We start from the raw sequence: 18,134 nt of genomic DNA on the forward strand, positions 1-18,134 counted from the left end.
CTATAGACTAGACTATAGACTAGACTATAGACTAGACTATAGACTAGACTATAGACTAGACTATAGACTAGACTATAGACTAGACTTTAGACTAGACTATAGACTAGATTTCGGGCGTTTAACGACCAGTCTTTTCGGTAAATTTTCGTTACTTTCGTTTTAGTTCTCCCTTTTCTGAGTCCTAAGCCTTTCGAAACCCGCCTCGCACTCTAAACATTCAGCAGCTCGGCGGTTATCATGTACAGGATCTGGTAATGTTCTTTTTCATTTCGTTATTTTCGTTTTAGGTCGCTCTTTTCTGAGTCTTAAGTCTCCGAAACCGTCCTCTAATTTTTCACATTCAGCGAGTCTGAAATTATCCTCGTCATCATTGGTCTCGTAAAATTCAGGTTCTTTCAAGCAGTCATTGATCGAATCTAGTCAATCGCAAACCTTCACAATTTCAAAAGGTAGGCGACCAGTCACAATTTTCATTTACTTAATATTATTTCAATATTATATTATGAAACCAAAATAGTAATATTTTAACACGATCATTGATAAACCAATAAAATTTCCATTTTGCTAAAATTTCCTAAAAATTTTCGTAATTTTATTTCATTCTTCCTGTATTTTATCAGTGTTAATGATGAAATTTATTCGGTTTTATTTTTATCGCACACACAAATCGAAATGAAATGAAATTGAAATTTTGTGTGAAAAATTCGTACGTAAGTGCTTTTGAAATGCATTTGTTTATTGATTTTATACGTATTTTATCTTAAGTAATGAGAAGTTTTTTTCCATTTATTTATGCATATGGGTTAATAAATATTTTAGTTTTTTTTCTTTTCAATAAAAGTTTAGTTTATTCGAATTGTTATTGACGTAAGTGTTAGAAAAAAGAGAGAGCATTTTGTTTACCTATTTGTGGTTCTCTTAATCGAAGACATTTTATTCGCTCTTCTAAATGTCAAGAAACGTTTTAACAGTCAAAGAAAAATGTTTGTTAAGTAGAGTCCTGAAGATCTTCTAACGTTGTTTACCTGTCGACTTAGACCGGAGATTTAAAGTAGTCAAAGAGGATTTTGATATGACTGGTTTTAGGAAAGTTTAGACCATCGTCCCCAACGAAGCTGACTTCAATTGAAACCCATGATCGCCAGATTTGCGTCATAGTCATAGTATAACTTAGTCGTAGTATAACTTAGTCATAGTATAACTTAGGTCAGTCCTTCAAATCCACCGAATATTTGCGGGTGTGTAATTGAAAATGGGTTGACCATGTTAGGGAAAGGATAAGAAACAGTAACCGAATCGCCCTCCGTGTTAAAGTTCTTTTAACTCTTTCTTTCTTAAAACACCAATCACTAATTTTTGAGTGTAAACTTATTTATAAAACACTCTCACATAACTTTACATACTTAGACTACTTTGCATATTAAACATTTGCTAGTGTAAACACACTTTGCAAACGCACACAAAACAACACAGTTACTCATCATAAATATTTATCGTAGCCAAGAACTTGATAAACAAAAATTAAAAGAAAAAACTTTTTAATTTTATTTGTGTTTGTTGTTTTTTATATTTTTTTTGTTGTAACTATTTAACTCTCCGGTTGATATTGGCTGTTTCCCTCTTCAATACAAATTGAAACTTAAAGTTCATGACTTGTTAATATTTTTTGTTTTTTTGGGAAAGAAGGCACATGTTGCTGTTGTTTGTATCGTATAGTGTAATGTACTCCCAACCTCTTTTTGTAGTATCTTTGGCTCATCATCGTACTAATTTGAAGGTGAGTGAGTGTAAAGTGGTGATCGAAAATCTAATAACAACAACAGCAAATAAAATTAAAAAAAAAATACCTTATAAATTTAGCTAAACTAATAATGCTCGCGTGCTGTTTTTCTTGTTGTTGTTTTTATAACTTGTTGAGATCTTTTCTTTGCTCATTGTATTATTGTTTAGATATCGCTGGTGGTAGTCAGTCATCGGTGTTTTTTTTTTTTTTTCATTCGAATTAAAAATGAGTATTAGATGTAGTGATACCAGACCTGTGGTAGTTGTTATGTTTAATCTCAAATATTGGTGGTATCGGTTATTGGATTAATCGACTAGAGATTCTCTTAACAAACTAATGACACGAAACCCTCCCGGGACCTCTAGAGTAACAAAGATAAAATTAGACATATAATCTTCGAGAATTCTTGACTAGCTTGCCCCATGTCAAATGGGTTTCGGCCAAATCAACTTTTAGGCTTTTGTTCCAGGTTTTCTAGACTCGAGAGGTATCCGAGAATCTTCTGGATGGTAACATGAATGCTGCTACCGAGATGGTTGTGATCGTTCATTCCAAGAAAGATTACGTCCTTTAAAACCAAGGAATAAAAACTCCCTGAACAAACAAGCGTGTACACGGGGAAGTGATTGGTTAATCGTGAGAAACACAAATATGAACATCAGATTCGTGCTAGATGAACCGAAAAACAACAAAAGTTTCTGGTTCTTTGTTAAGGATAAACAAAATAGGCCCTAAACATTCCACAACTCCATGGTGAATAGCACATCATACCAATGATAAAACAATTATCATCAAATTCCAATGTTCCGGTCTAAACCTTTCCTGTGCCCAAACTTCGCGTCGTCCTCCTTACTATGCCTAGAATATTCGTCAGAACAAGTGCAGCTAAAAAAGTGTTGTCTGAGCTCGACGTTAACAAATCTCCAGGTCCAGATGGCATTTCTGCCATCAATCTTTCCTACCGTTTGGGTATTTTTCCTCGCAGTTCGATCACCCAATTCCTAAAAAAACAAGACTTCTCCAACCCGGAAAACCACCGCCCAATTGCGATCTGCTTTGCTGCTAAATACTGGAGCAGCGTTAGGAAGTGGAGAAATATTCATAGCTGCCAAAATCTTACTAGTCATGCTGATTAAACAATTCCTATTGAATTATCACTGGAAGAGTAATAACTTTAACATCACACATTTATAAGCTTCCCCGATTCATAGCGGTCATATCGTATACAGCAACTTTGAACGACATTCAAGAGACACCTTAAATATTGAGGTTCAAAGTTACCCCCCAAAAGGTTATACTTAAAAGCGGACCACCGCCTACTACAAAAACGGAGAAGAACTTGCCATGGAAAACCGCAAAGCCCGAGCCGTCCCCAAGATTTTAGAACGATTCTTTTTTGTTCTAAAAGTACTCTTGGCTCACAGGAAAAGGAACTAATTCAAACTAACAGAAAAACAGCTTTAGCTGAACTGACAACTCCATTATTTCAATTTGTCGTAAAAATTCAATAAAAATGGGAATTTTGGGATATTTTGTTACTCAAAAAGGGGAAAGTTAATTACATAAAACCTGGCAACGCTTTGAGTTAACGAATGACGGTGTTTGGTATAATTTTTTTTTAAGAGAAGACCATTAAGAGCGCTAAACACACACTGCACACATAATTTTGTTAAGCTTTTATTGTTGTTCTTGTTGCTGTTGTATTTTATTTCGTTAGTATTAACACGACGGACGACCGCGTCCAACTTATTAAACAGAATTTAGTTTTGTCTGAGCTCTCGCTAACAACGTTTGTTATGGTGGGAATTTTACGTGTTTTCGGTAATTGAATCGTTAGTTATATCGTGAGTGAATATAATTTCTTTTAGTTTTTTTTTTGTATTTCTTTGACTAGACGGACTGACATAACAACAACTGACAGCCAAACTACAATAAGATTCGTTTAACCAAAATAATAATAATAATAAAAGTCAAACGGAAAGACAGACATTTACACCAACTCATGATAACAGCAGAAGTAAAAAAATAATATGAGAAAAAAAAATAAATAAATATTACGAAAATAAAAATAAAAAAGAAATAATCGCCTTCGATACGATATAATAAAATTTGATTCGATTCAATACATTTTAAACGTCAACGATGTCAGTGTCATAATTTTCTTTTGTTTTTGTTTGTGAATTTCTTTATTATTGTTGTTTTTTCATAACAATTTAATTTGTTTTTATACAATATAAGAAAAATCTTTAATTCAAGTGCATGTAAAAGTGATTATTTGATTAGTGTTATTGTTTATGTAAAAAATTTTATAAACATAATTAAAAAATATATTAAAAAAAAGAAACACAATCAATTAAAAAAATTATATATTAATCATTTGTTATTGTGCAAATAATGTCTGTTAATCATCCTGATTATCCTCAACAACTAAACAGCAACAACTTTATCAACATTATCAACAACATTTATTTAACACAACAACAATAGTAAGAATTATTTTTTAAGTAAATTGTAGTTGTAATGTATTTTTAAATAAACTTTACTCATAATAATCGCTTTCAATTAAAAACAAAAGAATATTTAATCTATAATGCAAATCTAGAGCAGTATACTGACTAATGTAAGGAGCAGTCCATTGAAGAGTCTATTCCCAAGTCTATTGACTAGTATATAGACTAGTCTTTTGATTAGTCTAAAGAGTGGTCTACTGACTAGTCTATAGACAATTGTATTGGTTAGTCTATAGATCAGTCTATTGATGAGTCTATAGACCAGTTTGATGACTAGTCTACAGACCAGTCTATTGACTAGTCTAAAGAGCAGTCTATTGACTTGTTTACATACCAGCCTAATGACTAGTCTATAGACCAGCCTATTGACTAGTCTAATGAGGAGTCTATTGACTAGTCTAAAGAGCAGTTTATTGAGTAGTCTAAAGAGCAGTCTATTGCTAGTCTATAGACCAGTCTATTGCTTAGTCTTTAGACCAGTCTATTGACTAGCCTATAGACCAGTCTATTGACTAGCCTATAGACCAGTCTATTGACTAGCCTATAGACCAGTCTATTGCCTAGCCTATAGACCAGTCTATTGCCTAGCCTATAGACCAGTCTATTGCCTAGCATATAGACCAGTCTATTGCCTAGCCTATAGACTAGTCTATTGCCTAGCATATAGACCAGTCTATTGACAAGCCTATAGACCAGTCTGTTGACGAGCCTATAGACCAGTCTATTGACTAGTATATAGACCTGTCTATTGACTAGCCTATAGACCAGTCTATTGACTAGCCTATAGACCAGTCTATTGACTAGCCTATAGACGAGTCTATTGACTAGCCTATAGACCAGTCTATTGACTAATCTATAGACCAGTCTATTGACTATCTATCTATTGACTAGTCTAAAGAGGAGTCTATTGACTAGTCTAAAGATCATTCTATTGACTAGTCTATAGACCAGTCTATTGCTTAGTCTTTAGACCTGTCTATTGACTATCCTATAGACGAGTCTATTGAGGAACCTATAGACCAGTCTATTGACTAATCTATAGTCTATTGATTAGTCAAAAGAGCAGTCTATTGACTAGTCTACAGACCAGTTTATTGACTAGTGTAGAGATTAGTCTATAGACCAGTCTATTGCCTAGTCTTTAGACTAATGTATTGACTAGTCTAAAGAGCTTTCTATTGACTAGTAGTAAGACCAGTTTGTTATCGAGTTTATAGACCATTCTATTGACTTGCCTATAGACCAGTCTATTGACTAGCTTATAGACCAGTCTATTGACTAGTTTAAAGATCAGTCTATTGAGTAGTCTAAAGATCAGTCTATTGAGTAGTCTAAAGATCAGTCGATTGACTAGTCTATAGAACAGTCTATTGCTTAGTCTTTAGACCAATCTATTGACAAGTCTATTAATTAGTCTATAGATCAGTCTATTGATTAGTCTATAGATCATTCTGTTGACTAGTCTATGGACTAGTCAACAGACTGGTCTATGACTATTCTATTGACTATTCTATTGACTATTGTATTGACTAGTTTAAAGACCAGACTATTGACTATTCTATAGACCAGTCTATTGATTACTCTCTAGACCAGTCTATTGATTTGTCTATAGACCTGTCTATAGTCCAGTCTATTGACTAATCTCCAGATCAATCTATTGACTTGTCTAAAGACCAGGCTATTAACTAATCTATTTGTAGTCTTTTGATTAGTCTATAATCCAATCTATTGATTAGTCTACAGACCAGTCAGTCTATTAACTAGTCCCACTATGAGTTTATTGGCTAGTTTAAAGACTAATTTGTTGACTATTTTATAAACCGGTCTATTGATTGTTCTACAGAATAGTTTTTTTTTATCTAAAAATATATTTTCAGATAAAAACTCGTTTTTAATTATTTTGTATGTATGAACTAATTCAGACAGACGTTCTTCTGATTACCCAAAAAAAAAAACTGTGTGATCTTATCTCAAAAAGTCTAAAAGTGATGTTTATTAGAAAAACCACTTGTTTGGGATATAAAACAAATTAACCTTAATACGTTTTTGTTGTCGTTGTTTATTTTGACAAAATTGGAAAGTTGTAAACGTTTTGCGATAGAAATCAATGTATTGAAATTAGTGGGATGATAATAAAGTGAGTTAAATAAAGTTAACTGGAATGGTTAACAAAAAAAAAAAAGAATTAGAAAAAATCGTTTAGCTATTAATAGTACAAATATATAAACGATGAGTCACGTACAGAGATTTTTAAATGAATAGTTCAATAAATTTTAATTAAGTTTGTTTAACTGTTAAAAAACACACACACACACTTTAAACTTTCCTCCAAAATTGGTAATATTTTTGTTTAGAAACATATTTATCTGCTTTGGAGGAGTTTGTTGATTTTATATTTTCTAATATCTGTATTAGTACCCAAACTAACGGACGGACAAATTATGTTTATGATTTAAGTGTCATTCCGCATTTGCGATCTATAGGATCGAAATATTGGTCGTAAACCTACATACGTATATACATATTTCTAACGATTTAGCTATGTCTGTCTGTTGAACACCCGATACAGTCCTTATGAAGTTCCTTTCCGAAAATTACTTTGTGCAAATGATTTAAAAATACCATAATAGCGAACATTAGGATTCGTGAGGATCGGGCTACTCCCCATATAAGCCCTCTTTCAGAAACTCGGTTCAGAGCCAATAACTCTTTTAAAAGTTATGGTAGTACTATGAAATGGGTCTAGACACATTATTTTTAATAAATTATTTATTCTCACGAATTCTGTAAACTTCGGTCCATCATTGATAAAAGGGCCATTTCCTAATATTACCCTGAGCTCAAATTAGTTAATATTGATGTACGATAGCACATAACAAAGTTCTGGCCTTTGTCAACCATGGGGTGAGCTAGAGATGACTCACGTCATGAAAAGAACACTATGCTCATTCACGGGTGTTTACATGGCTGACATGTACACACTGGGACACACAGAGGTCAGGTATGAACGGTGTAAACCGCCATAATGTACTCCGACGAAGAAAAGAACTTTATATATAATAAGGACATGTTCTTGTGATGTCACCTCATTCTTATCATACATATAATTATCGCAGTCACTTTTCTATAAAGTCCTTTTGAGTCGGCAACATCACCTGAAACTTATTCCTAAATATTAATTTCACCGTCTATCAGTCCTTTAAACAACATTCACTTCTTGCTATTAGATTTCAACCAACATCACTACTATTCTCTAGTTGATACGAAAAGTCGACTTTTTGCATTTAGTTAAAAGTCAACTTTTCGACTTTTTGCATTTAGTTAAAAGTCGACTTTTTGCATTTTATGAAATGTCGATTTTTCGACTTTTCGACCTTTTCCGACTTTTAGGCTTTTTCAGTATTTTGGACTTTTTTCGACTTTTCGACTATTTTCGAGTTTTTCCGACTATTTAAAATTGTTTGACTTTTTTTCGAGTTTTCGACTATCTTCGACTTTTTCGACTATTTATTACAAAGTCAACTTTTCGACTTTTTTCATAGACTATAGTCGAGTTCTCGACTTTTTTGGAACAAAATAGTCGACTTCGACTTTTTTGGAACAAAATATTCGACTTCGACTTTTTTCGACAAAAGGACGATTGTTCGTACTGTACCCAAAAGCACCTTAAAAACATCCAGTACGAATAATGTAGTACCAGATATGATAGGTGTCTAGTCAAACCAGTTTCTAGTCCCAGCGGACTAGATGTACTGTTAGCACCTCTACTTACATTACTATACATGTTTTGATAGTGGTTAAATTAGATTCCTTAAAACCGCGCTTGTTACTTGTTGACCATTGAAATATTTTAATACTCTAGTTCCTCCGATCAGGTCTCATAACCCTCTTAAGTTTTTGTTTTTTATTTGTATATTTTTATGAATTTAAAATAAACTAAAGAAAAAAATTATTCTTCGATATTAATTATGAAAATTTCACTTTTTGAAAATTTGAATTTTACATAAGCATACATTTATTTTTACCAAAGTCCACTTTTTCCGAATGTTTATCATAAATTTAGATAAATTATTACAATTTTAAATGAAGTTTGTTTTTGACAAAATATATTCACAACACTATTTCATTAATAAACAAGTTATGAATCATTAACAAAATTGAAATAAAAACAATTTTAAAGAAAGCTTAAACATTCAGTTATAAAATTAAAATTAAGCACTGAATCGCTTACCCAACAACTTCCAAGATGTTAATTTTTGGTAATAAGCAAAAAACATTTTGTTAAAACGCAAAAAATGTTTTGGAAAATATTTATATAAACTTTAAGCTTCTCTTCCTTTTCGCAAACTCTACTCATAAATTTCAAAAATTTTTTATCAATATTTGCTCTACTGAAATGAAATTTCTATTTATTATTTCGCTTGTCCGTCCTTCCGTCTGTCCATCCATCCATCTATCTATCTGTTTGTCTATTTAATAAATATTTATTGAGTGCAACTTCAGTGTTAAATGCATTTCATTGTTTATAAATAAAAAAAAATAGAAATAATAAAAAATTGCATAGTAATGACTACTTTGTTTTCTTTATATTTATTGTCTTTTTTTTTTCTTTTTTTGTGTTTTTGCTATAAAGCAAATGAAAAAAAAAATAATAATAAATAAAATGCAAGAAAAACTGATAATAAAATTTCAGTCTCTGGAACTTGATGGTGGAAAAATAAAAATAAGAAAAATGAAAAATTACAATGTCTGCATTGAAGTGACTTTTTAACAACAACGAACATTGATGGTGATGTCTGATGTAGACGATGACTTCATTAACAATTTAAAATAGGAAAAAATGTCTTTCTTTCTTTGGTTTTGTTTTATTTACTTGTTGCTAACGAATGTTGAGCTTGATAGCTAACAGTGGCTCATTTGAGAGTTAATAAAATAAATTTTGATTTCTATCATTTAAAAGTTATGATAATTATTTGTTTATCATTTAGTATTGTTTTAAATAGGTGGTAATAAAATATGTCATAGTAGATTAAAAGCAAATAAAAAAGTTAGTTTTGCATTTTTTTTCTAACAAATATCTAATTGTTTATGCTAACATGGTTTTTATAAGTTTGAATTTATGTCTAATAGTGACATGATTCTTTAAAATATGTACAATATTTTCAAACATAGGGAGAAGTGAGGGCCAAGACTTATTTTATAACTTTTATGTTTGAGTATGATGCCATAGAATGCTAAGTTCTTGTTGAATGTAGTTTTAAATTGTTAAGTACTGAGATCATTCTTGAACTAGATCGGATTAGCAACTAGTTGAATTTCATTTGCCGAAATGTGGACACATGCATTCCATTTAAATTCTGGGGAACCAACAAAATTCGATTTGATTCAGTTTAAATATGATGGCTACTACGTCAAATCCAAAGAAATCGGGCATGTTATGCGCATAAGAATGTTGGTGGGAAGACCTTATATAGTGATTTATTAAAGGATTTATCTGTAATGTGAAGAAACTTAGTTTCCTGAAGGTATACTTTCCTGAGATGTTTCTGAGAGGTGCAATATAGAAGGCGATAGTCCAGACATTTGACAAAACTAACACTGTACTTGTTGTAGAATCACTCTTAACTTGTAGTTAGTTCACAACTCAGGTGCTCGTTATACTTTGTACTCATCACGGACTTTTTCATATTGTGGAGCCTTCTTTTACTCCTCTCATTTAGGTTACCCATAGGATTTTTGTTGTCCTATCTATCCATCGTTTGATTATTTCAAATGACCGTTAAGATTCTATTGGCCATGATTGTAACTCCGCTCTTGCTGTATGAAGCGGCATCACTTTCTTTGAACCAAATGGTTAGAAGGTTTCTAATCATTTGGTTCAATAGTGTTTCCTAGTAAGGACAAGTGTATTGGGTCCGATGTACAGTTTTAAGGGTGTGCAGTCTTTACTGAGGCATCCAAGATGGAAAATCGGCGCTGGGGCCGATGTTTATTTGGTTTATAGCTACATAGAAGTGTCCTATAAACTTCCGGAGGATGTAGTGTCTTTCAGGCGGAGATCTTAGTTATCTGGAGTGCCTCGGACACTATGATATACAGGGTAACGAGATTTCTGAGGAATACGCCAGACAGGATTCGGGTTTGGAACTTAAAAGTTCAAATACTCTACCAACCGCTCAACAATACGCTGGATTCCAGGGTTTCTAAGGCACTATAACCGAAGTTAAATGCAAAGGCAACCAGAGTACTATTAGAATTGGACATAAAGAGTATAAGGACTTAAAGTTGAAGCCTTTAGGAGTAATAGGCACAATTTTTACAGGTTGTATGAAGACGACGAAGAACTAGAAACAGTAGAGCATATTTTATGCAACAGTCCTAGTTTACAGAGTCTGGGACAGCAATGGCTTGGGAAAAGATTCCACCATGAACTTTCTTAAATGAAACCACAATGGACCCTTTGGATTTCTGATTGGATGTATACTTTCATTGCCGATTTTTGCGTATGATGCAGAACTTACCTGTGAAATAGTATTCGTCTCTCTATAGAATTACTTAAGTGCCCTTCAGACGATCACACTTTATGTACGACAAGTCTTATGAAAAAGTAAAATGAAATTCCATCCGTATGACAAAAAAGAGAATTAAAGTCGTACGATTTACATTTTTTATGTTTACACGATTGATATAAAACAATAACAAAGTAAGATGAAAACAGCTGTTTTACTTTTTTTGTATGTGTGTAAAAATACATCCCTGATCTAATTCGACTTGCTTGTTTTTTGAATCATTTCAAAAAATGAAGAGAGCCATACGACTGTAAAATTTTCCATCCGTATTTTATTATTATTTTTTAGTTTAGACGATCCCATCTTCTTAGGCGACATTCTAGATTACATCAGGGGATTAGGTTGGTTATTCAGGTAATGGTCAATAGAGATTTCCTTTGCATGTACACTTTCTTTCTATAACATATGCATCTGTATTTTCAGTCTTCTCATCTTTCTCTTTCTAATTCTTTTTCTCCTTTCTATTTTATATATTTCTGGTTCTTTCTTGAAGGGAATTACAAAGGACCCTTTGGGTCTCTGAGTGGATATATAGTTTCATTGCTGATTATTTTGTATGATGCAGAACTTACCTCTGAAATAGTATTCGTCTCTCTATCTGGTATGTAGTAAGATTTCACCTCATCAGCTGTTGTCACTCTAACACATCCTGATGACAAAATCAATCCCCCGCTATAAGGACTATATAAATCGTACTTTAAACTAGTTCTCATAAGATTTCATCTGCTACCAAAGCCACAAAAGCCAATTGTGCATGAGTTTGGACAAACTGCCCATCGCTGCTTTAAATAAGTATAATATTCTACTTCCTTCTCAACTTTTTTTGAATGGGAATTTATTCTGAAAAGCTCAATTTAATCTCATGTGTGCGTATTTTAAGTGTAACCTCAGTTTCATCATCGTGTAAAAAACGGCTTTAATTTTTTATGTAAAATTTTGCCTGGAATTGGTGTCACACCATATATAATAGCGAATTTGAAGTAGTAGTGGCAATTTAACGCTTTTGCGGGTAATGTGTGTGAAGGGCAAATATTATTTATTTATTTATTAATTCTCTCCTAAATGTGTGAAATAAATAGGCGTTCGAACAAATATATGTCATTTTGAATTGAGTAGCGTTTATAATTTAGATAACAATGATAGCTTATCAGTCCGTCAGTTTTTAGGTAAAGAAGGGGTTGGAATTGTTTTTGTTTTTATTTGCAGAATCTTATAAATAGTTGTTTTTTTTTATACACTATAAAAATATGTCATGATAATTTATGTTTTATATATTTGCGTAAAATTGTTTGGTGTATTTCGGAAGCTTTTACATATTTGTATTTAAAAATTTTATACATTTTTTTAAATACAATTGTAAATGGTGTATTTCTATATAATTTTTATCTATAGTTTTTTTTCTAAATATATTTATTTATATTATCTTTTCTTGGCAATTCATTTGTTATTATTTTTGTTTTCTTTTTCCATTTAAACATTGAGCAACATCATGCAGCATTCTTGTTGTACAACACAATTGCAATCAGAAACTCTCATGTGAACACGTTATTAATTTTCGAAACAGCAAATTTTTTTTCTGATAAAAAATCAAATTGTACTAAATTGAATAGATAGCAGATGATAATCAACGATAATTATTATGATTGAGTGAGTAAACATACATATATTTGTTATAAAAAAACGTACGAGGGGCGTCCCGATGATTTTTTATTTATTTTCTACAACTTTGAAAGTTTTTGTACATTTGACATTGCATAAGAAAAGTATTTTCAGAATCGGTAGAATTAGGAATAAGTTTATAGAAAAAAATCTACCCAAAAAGAAATACTGGCCGATTATTCCTATTTTTAACCGATTTCTCCGATTTTTAATTCTATACATTTTAGATATATATTCCGAAAAACTAAATTTTCTACTGTCTATTCGACTACCTGACACTTGCACGGTCCTTCAGGCAGAGATATATGCCATCTATACAGCCGCAAGAAGAATCCGGGAACCAAATCGACAATTCGACTATACATATATACTTGGACAGCCTTGCATCAATCAAGGCTCTTAACCCCAATGTTATTAAGTTGAAATGTCTTCTTAATTGTATTCAATCATTGGCACAACTGACACAACATCATGTTGAGTTGATATGGGTTCCAGGACATGAGGGCATCCGGGGAAATGAAATATCTGATGAATGAGCAACCAAAGGGTCGTCCCTAGAATTAACCCTTGTGCAAAAGGATATTCACACTCCCCTAACGAACCTATCAAAATTGATAGATGAATGGGCTTTGAGTGAGACGGAACACAGGTGGTCAAATATCACCGCTTTTAGAATATCGATACTACTCTGGCCCACTCTGACAACAGATAGGACTAGGACTCTCTTGTCTCGTAGTAAGAACTCGATTAGGCTTCTAACTGGTATAATTACTGGGCACTGTATGATTGGACATATGTCGGAACGTATGAGCTACCCAAATTATAGTTACTGTAGAAGCTGCTTGGACGAAGAAGAAGTGGAATCGGTACAACACCCTCACCCAGCCTTACTTTATCTTGGTAGAGCTCTTTTCCATGATCTAGATTGTCTCAGAGATGCGTCACTAATAAACATGATCGGTTTTATTAAAAGCACCGGCTGGTTTACACGGAGACCGAAGAACCAAGTAGTCAACGAAATTAGGGAGGGAAACCATTCTCTCAACATTAGGGAATGGTAATTCTAAGGGTATCACAGCGGGCCACGAGGCCTCCCGAGTGAACTCGTTTGCTAGCGAGCAACCTAACCTAACCTAGATATATATCTGTGTAAAATTGTTTTCCTAAATTTTGCGTAATAGGTGTAACCATTTTAATACCAATTCAAAAACCATATTATCAAGAGTGTGGACTTGTAGTTTTTCCCGGGCGTCCAGACTGACATATAGAAAGTCTTAAAGATCTAAACAGGACCTCATAAGTGGGAAATCGTACTTTAGAACAGCATAATTCTTTAGAGACCCTTAATCATTAATTGAATCGACATTATACTAAAATGTTTCTAGGTCTAAATACCTTCCTGCAGGGTCGTATATCTAAGTTCACATGAGATCAAGGTAAAATTATAAAACTATTCAAAACGAATTCGTGGACTATTACGTGTCAAAGTGTATAAATTTTCCTAAGACTGACTTGTCTGTAAATCAAAACATTGATTCTGCATTCAGAAATTTGTTCCTGCCAGAGTGTAAACTGATCGCTAGAACAACAGTTATCTGTAGGATGTTTGCAAAAATAATAAAATAAAAACCTAAAACTTTTTGTTAGACCCTCGTAGATTGGTAAAAAGTGTAACAAATAATACCCTAGTAAAAAGATAGTGAGAGATATGTGTGTGTGTGAATATATATTTCACTGCATAAATGTGAGAGTGTAAATTGTATTGCGGCAATTATTTGTTTGTTGTTGCAATAATACTTTGTGTTTAATATAATTTTTCTATCTTTTGATTTTTTTTATTTATTTACAATTTTCTTTATTACTTTTCAATTATTAGATTACTTTTCTATTATTGTTATTATTATAAGATGTCGGTCGGTTGGTCGTTGCAACGTGATAGTTTTCTTTTGCTAAATACTCAAATATCATTGGTATCAACATGATCATCATTATCTATTTATCTCTAACTATCGGTATCTGTAGGTATTTATAAATGTAGTGGTTTGTTTGTCTATCTTGCTGTCTGTAGACATTGCAATTGATCAAATGAATGAAAAACTAGGTTAGATTAGTGTGTTACACTTGTTCTTCAGATCTGCTGTGAAGTGCTGTGTCTGATATTGCTGCTGCTGTAATAGTATTTCACTTTACTATTTCTGTTGTTGCTGCTACTGCTGTTGACTTTTTTCAGCCGCCATACAACTAGACAGTTAGACAAGAGAATTGTAGGCTAACAGGCGGACAATTTGAGGTGCGGTGCCATTGTCCGTCTATGTTGAGTTTTTTCCCCATTTGCTTCTTCATAGAAAATATTGTGGACCAACAGCGTCATGTGGCATAGTTGTGAAGAGAGGAGTGGAGACAAATAAAATCATGTCTACATGCCAACTTTTGTTTTGTTTGGGCTTTTTCATTTCTATTATTTATTGTTGTTGTTTTCAACATATAGAGTAAAAGTGGCAACAACAGCATAGAGTGGCAATAGAAAGTGGCAATTGTGCGTTAATTAAACAAAACATTGTGCAGCTCAATAACAACAACAACAACATTGTGAGATTGTTTGTTGAATTAACATAAACATAAACATACGACTAGAGTACAATGATTAAGTTTAAACATTTATGTTTCGCAAATAGCAATCATTAACATTATTTTGTTGTTTTGTTTAGCTTATTGTTGTATTGTGTGTGATTCACTGTTAATGTTGTTGGAATTGTTGTAAACGTGTAAATATATAAAACATTTTTTTTGTCCAATTAAATCATAATATAAACTCTCATTTATTTTCCCGATACGTTAAACTATTTTTGTTTAAACAGTTGCGTGCATTATAATAGCAGTCTGGACAATAGAATATTCCACAGTGTGGAGTATAATCTATTCTGTAATCTGGACTATAGTCTATTTTATATTATGGACTATAGTCTATTCTATAGTCTGGATTATATTCATTAGTTTGGACTACAGTCTGTTCTAAAGTCTAGATTATAGAACATTCTATAGTCTGGACTATTGAATGGAATGTATTCTCCTCTGTAGTCTATTCCACAGTCTATTATTTAATAGTCCTGACAAGTCCGTATTGTAGAACATTCAATAGTCTGGACTAAAGTTTATTCTATAGCCTGCAAAATACTCTTCTACTCTATAGTCTGTACTGTGGTCTGTACTATAGTCTACTCTATAGTCTACTCTATAGCCTGAACTATTGTCTATTCTATAGTCTAGACTCTATAGTCTGAACTATTGTCTATTCTATAGTCTAGACTCTATAGTCTGAACTATTGTCTATTCTATAGTGTAGACCATAGTCTACTCTATAGTCTGGGCTATAGTCTATTCCATAGTCTGTTATTTAATAGTCTAGACTATAGTCTATTCTATACACTGAACTTTAATCTATTTTATAGTCTGGATTATAGTCTATTCTATAATTTGTTTCTTAAGTTTGAACTATAATCTATTTTGTAGTCTGGACTATTGTCCATACCACAGTCTATACCATAGTTTGGACTTGCGTCTATTCTATAGTATGGACTTGAGTCTATTCTGTAGTCTGGACTATAATCTTTTCTATAGTCTGGATTATAGTATATGCCATAGTCTGAACTATAGTCTATAGTATAGTCTGGATTTTAGACTAATCTATAATTTTTCCATAGATTTTTATTCTAGTATCTGTACTTATTCCATTCTACAGATAATGTATATTCAAAGGCCTGGACTATATTCTATAATCTTGACTATAATATATTATGTAGTCTGGACCATAATTCAGTCTGTAGACTAGTGTGAATCATAGTTCCTTCTATTGTCTGGACTGTAATCTCTTCTATAATCTAGACAGAAATCTATGTTATAGCATATATTAAAGTCTAGATTAAGTTTGAACTATAATCCAGTTAAAAGTCTGGACCATAGTGTAGGAAAAACATTGCAACACGTGTTATATCTTTATATGTAGGTCTTTGAGCCACAATTAAAGAAGTTATATGGAGATGCACATTTAAAAAAAACTACAACTGCTACATGATGATGGTGGTGCTTGGTAATAAATCCTTTTTAGTGGTTATTTGTACAAGTAGTTTTTATTACAAGAGTACTTTTTTTACTTTATGGTTTTAGTATCATGACACAGATGTTTGTTTAGCTTAAAGCCGTTTAACTACTAAAGTTTGAAATTGATCAAATTACCCGCTTCTTATTTAACTTCATTTCACAAGAGGACAAGAAAAAGGTGAAGGCGTATAGAAAAGTGCATTTGCTACGTTTATACACAACACTACCTTCAGTCTACTGACGGTAATTTATTTTTGTTTTTATCACGCTAATGCCCAATTTATTATTTAATACTTCCATTTGTGATCGTTGGTGTTAATTTTGGTGTTATTGCGGATCATTTTTCTGCTGGAGTGTGTTGAGATCACACAGTTTTATTTATACATATTTTCCTATAGAGACGGTTGACATATCATAAACAACTCTTGGTTTCATTTGCCGGTTGTCATGTGCAACATTTGGCCCTTTAGGGGAAAACTTTAGACACTATTTTAGTCTATTCTAAAATCTTTAATACAATAAGGACTCTAATCTGTTCCATAGTCTGGAGTTAAATTTTTTTTATAGTCCGGATTATAGTCTAATCTATTAATTGGACTAATGTATATTCTAAAGTCTGGACTATTGAATGGACTGTATTCTAGGGTGTAGTCTATTTCATAGTCTATTATTTAATAGTCCAGACAAGTCTGGATTATAGAATATTCTATAGTCTGGACTAAAGTATATATAATTTGAAGCATGGACAATGGTATAGTTTATTCTATATTCTAGTCCATAGTTTGGACTATTGTCTATAATTTGTTCAATAGTCTAGACAATAGTTTGGACTATAGACGGTACTATATTCTGGTCTATAGTGTGAACTCTATTCTGTAGTTATTGTTTTATATGGATGATATTCTATAGTCTGGACTATATTATAATCCAGACCATATTCTTTTTTAATCTATAGTATATACAGTAGTATATTCTACAGTTTAATCTGTAGTATGGACCGAAGTCTATTCTATAATCTAGATTACAGTCTATGATATAGTATAGACTTCATACTCTTAGATTAGATTAGATTGAAGGGGCACAAAGCACTGCGACCTATGTGTGGATCTTTTGTGCAGCCCATTGGTTCACCATACAAGTTTTAGTTCACGCACAAAGGTAACTGGTTTAGTTGGTGAGAGTTTGAAGATGTCTTTTGGGGTTAGCAAGGTAGCACACAAGATCTTAGCTCTGCGAGACTCTAATGTTGGGCAGTTACATAAGATGTGTTCTGAGGCCACAGAATCTGCATAGATTCCTTGAAAAGTTGCCTAGAATGAATTGATGGTATCTGAGACCACAATATCCAGTAAGCGATCCCGTTAGTACTTTGAGATTGCTTTTATTGAGCGCTAGTAGCTTTTGGTATTTTCCTTTTGACAGTCTATTATATGGACTATATTCTAAAATATTTTGTATTCTAAAGCCTGGAGTACAGTATATCCTATATTCTGGACTATAGTCTAGACCTCAGCC

The 18,134-nt window shown here is 32.5% G+C and overlaps 1 protein-coding gene across 2 annotated transcripts in view; it reads left to right on the forward strand.

Moving 5' to 3' along the window:
* The first annotated feature begins 3,545 nt into the window (after positions 1 to 3,545).
* The window catches only part of LOC119599540 (dnaJ homolog subfamily B member 6), a 36,227-nt gene continuing 21,638 nt past the window's right edge, over positions 3,546 to 18,134 (forward strand). The window contains exon 1 of one of the 2 annotated variants that reach the window (XM_037949323.1): positions 3,546 to 4,269. The gene's annotated coding sequence lies outside the window, so the exon portion shown is untranslated. The remainder of the gene's footprint in view (positions 4,270 to 18,134) is intronic. The other variant, XM_037949324.1, reaches the window with a different exon arrangement.

The sequence above is a fragment of the Lucilia sericata genome, unplaced genomic scaffold (assembly GCF_015586225.1).
Source record: "Lucilia sericata isolate MDLA Ls3-8-SP2 unplaced genomic scaffold, ASM1558622v1 Contig000080F_arrow, whole genome shotgun sequence".
Classification (NCBI taxonomy): Eukaryota; Metazoa; Arthropoda; class Insecta; order Diptera; family Calliphoridae; genus Lucilia; species Lucilia sericata.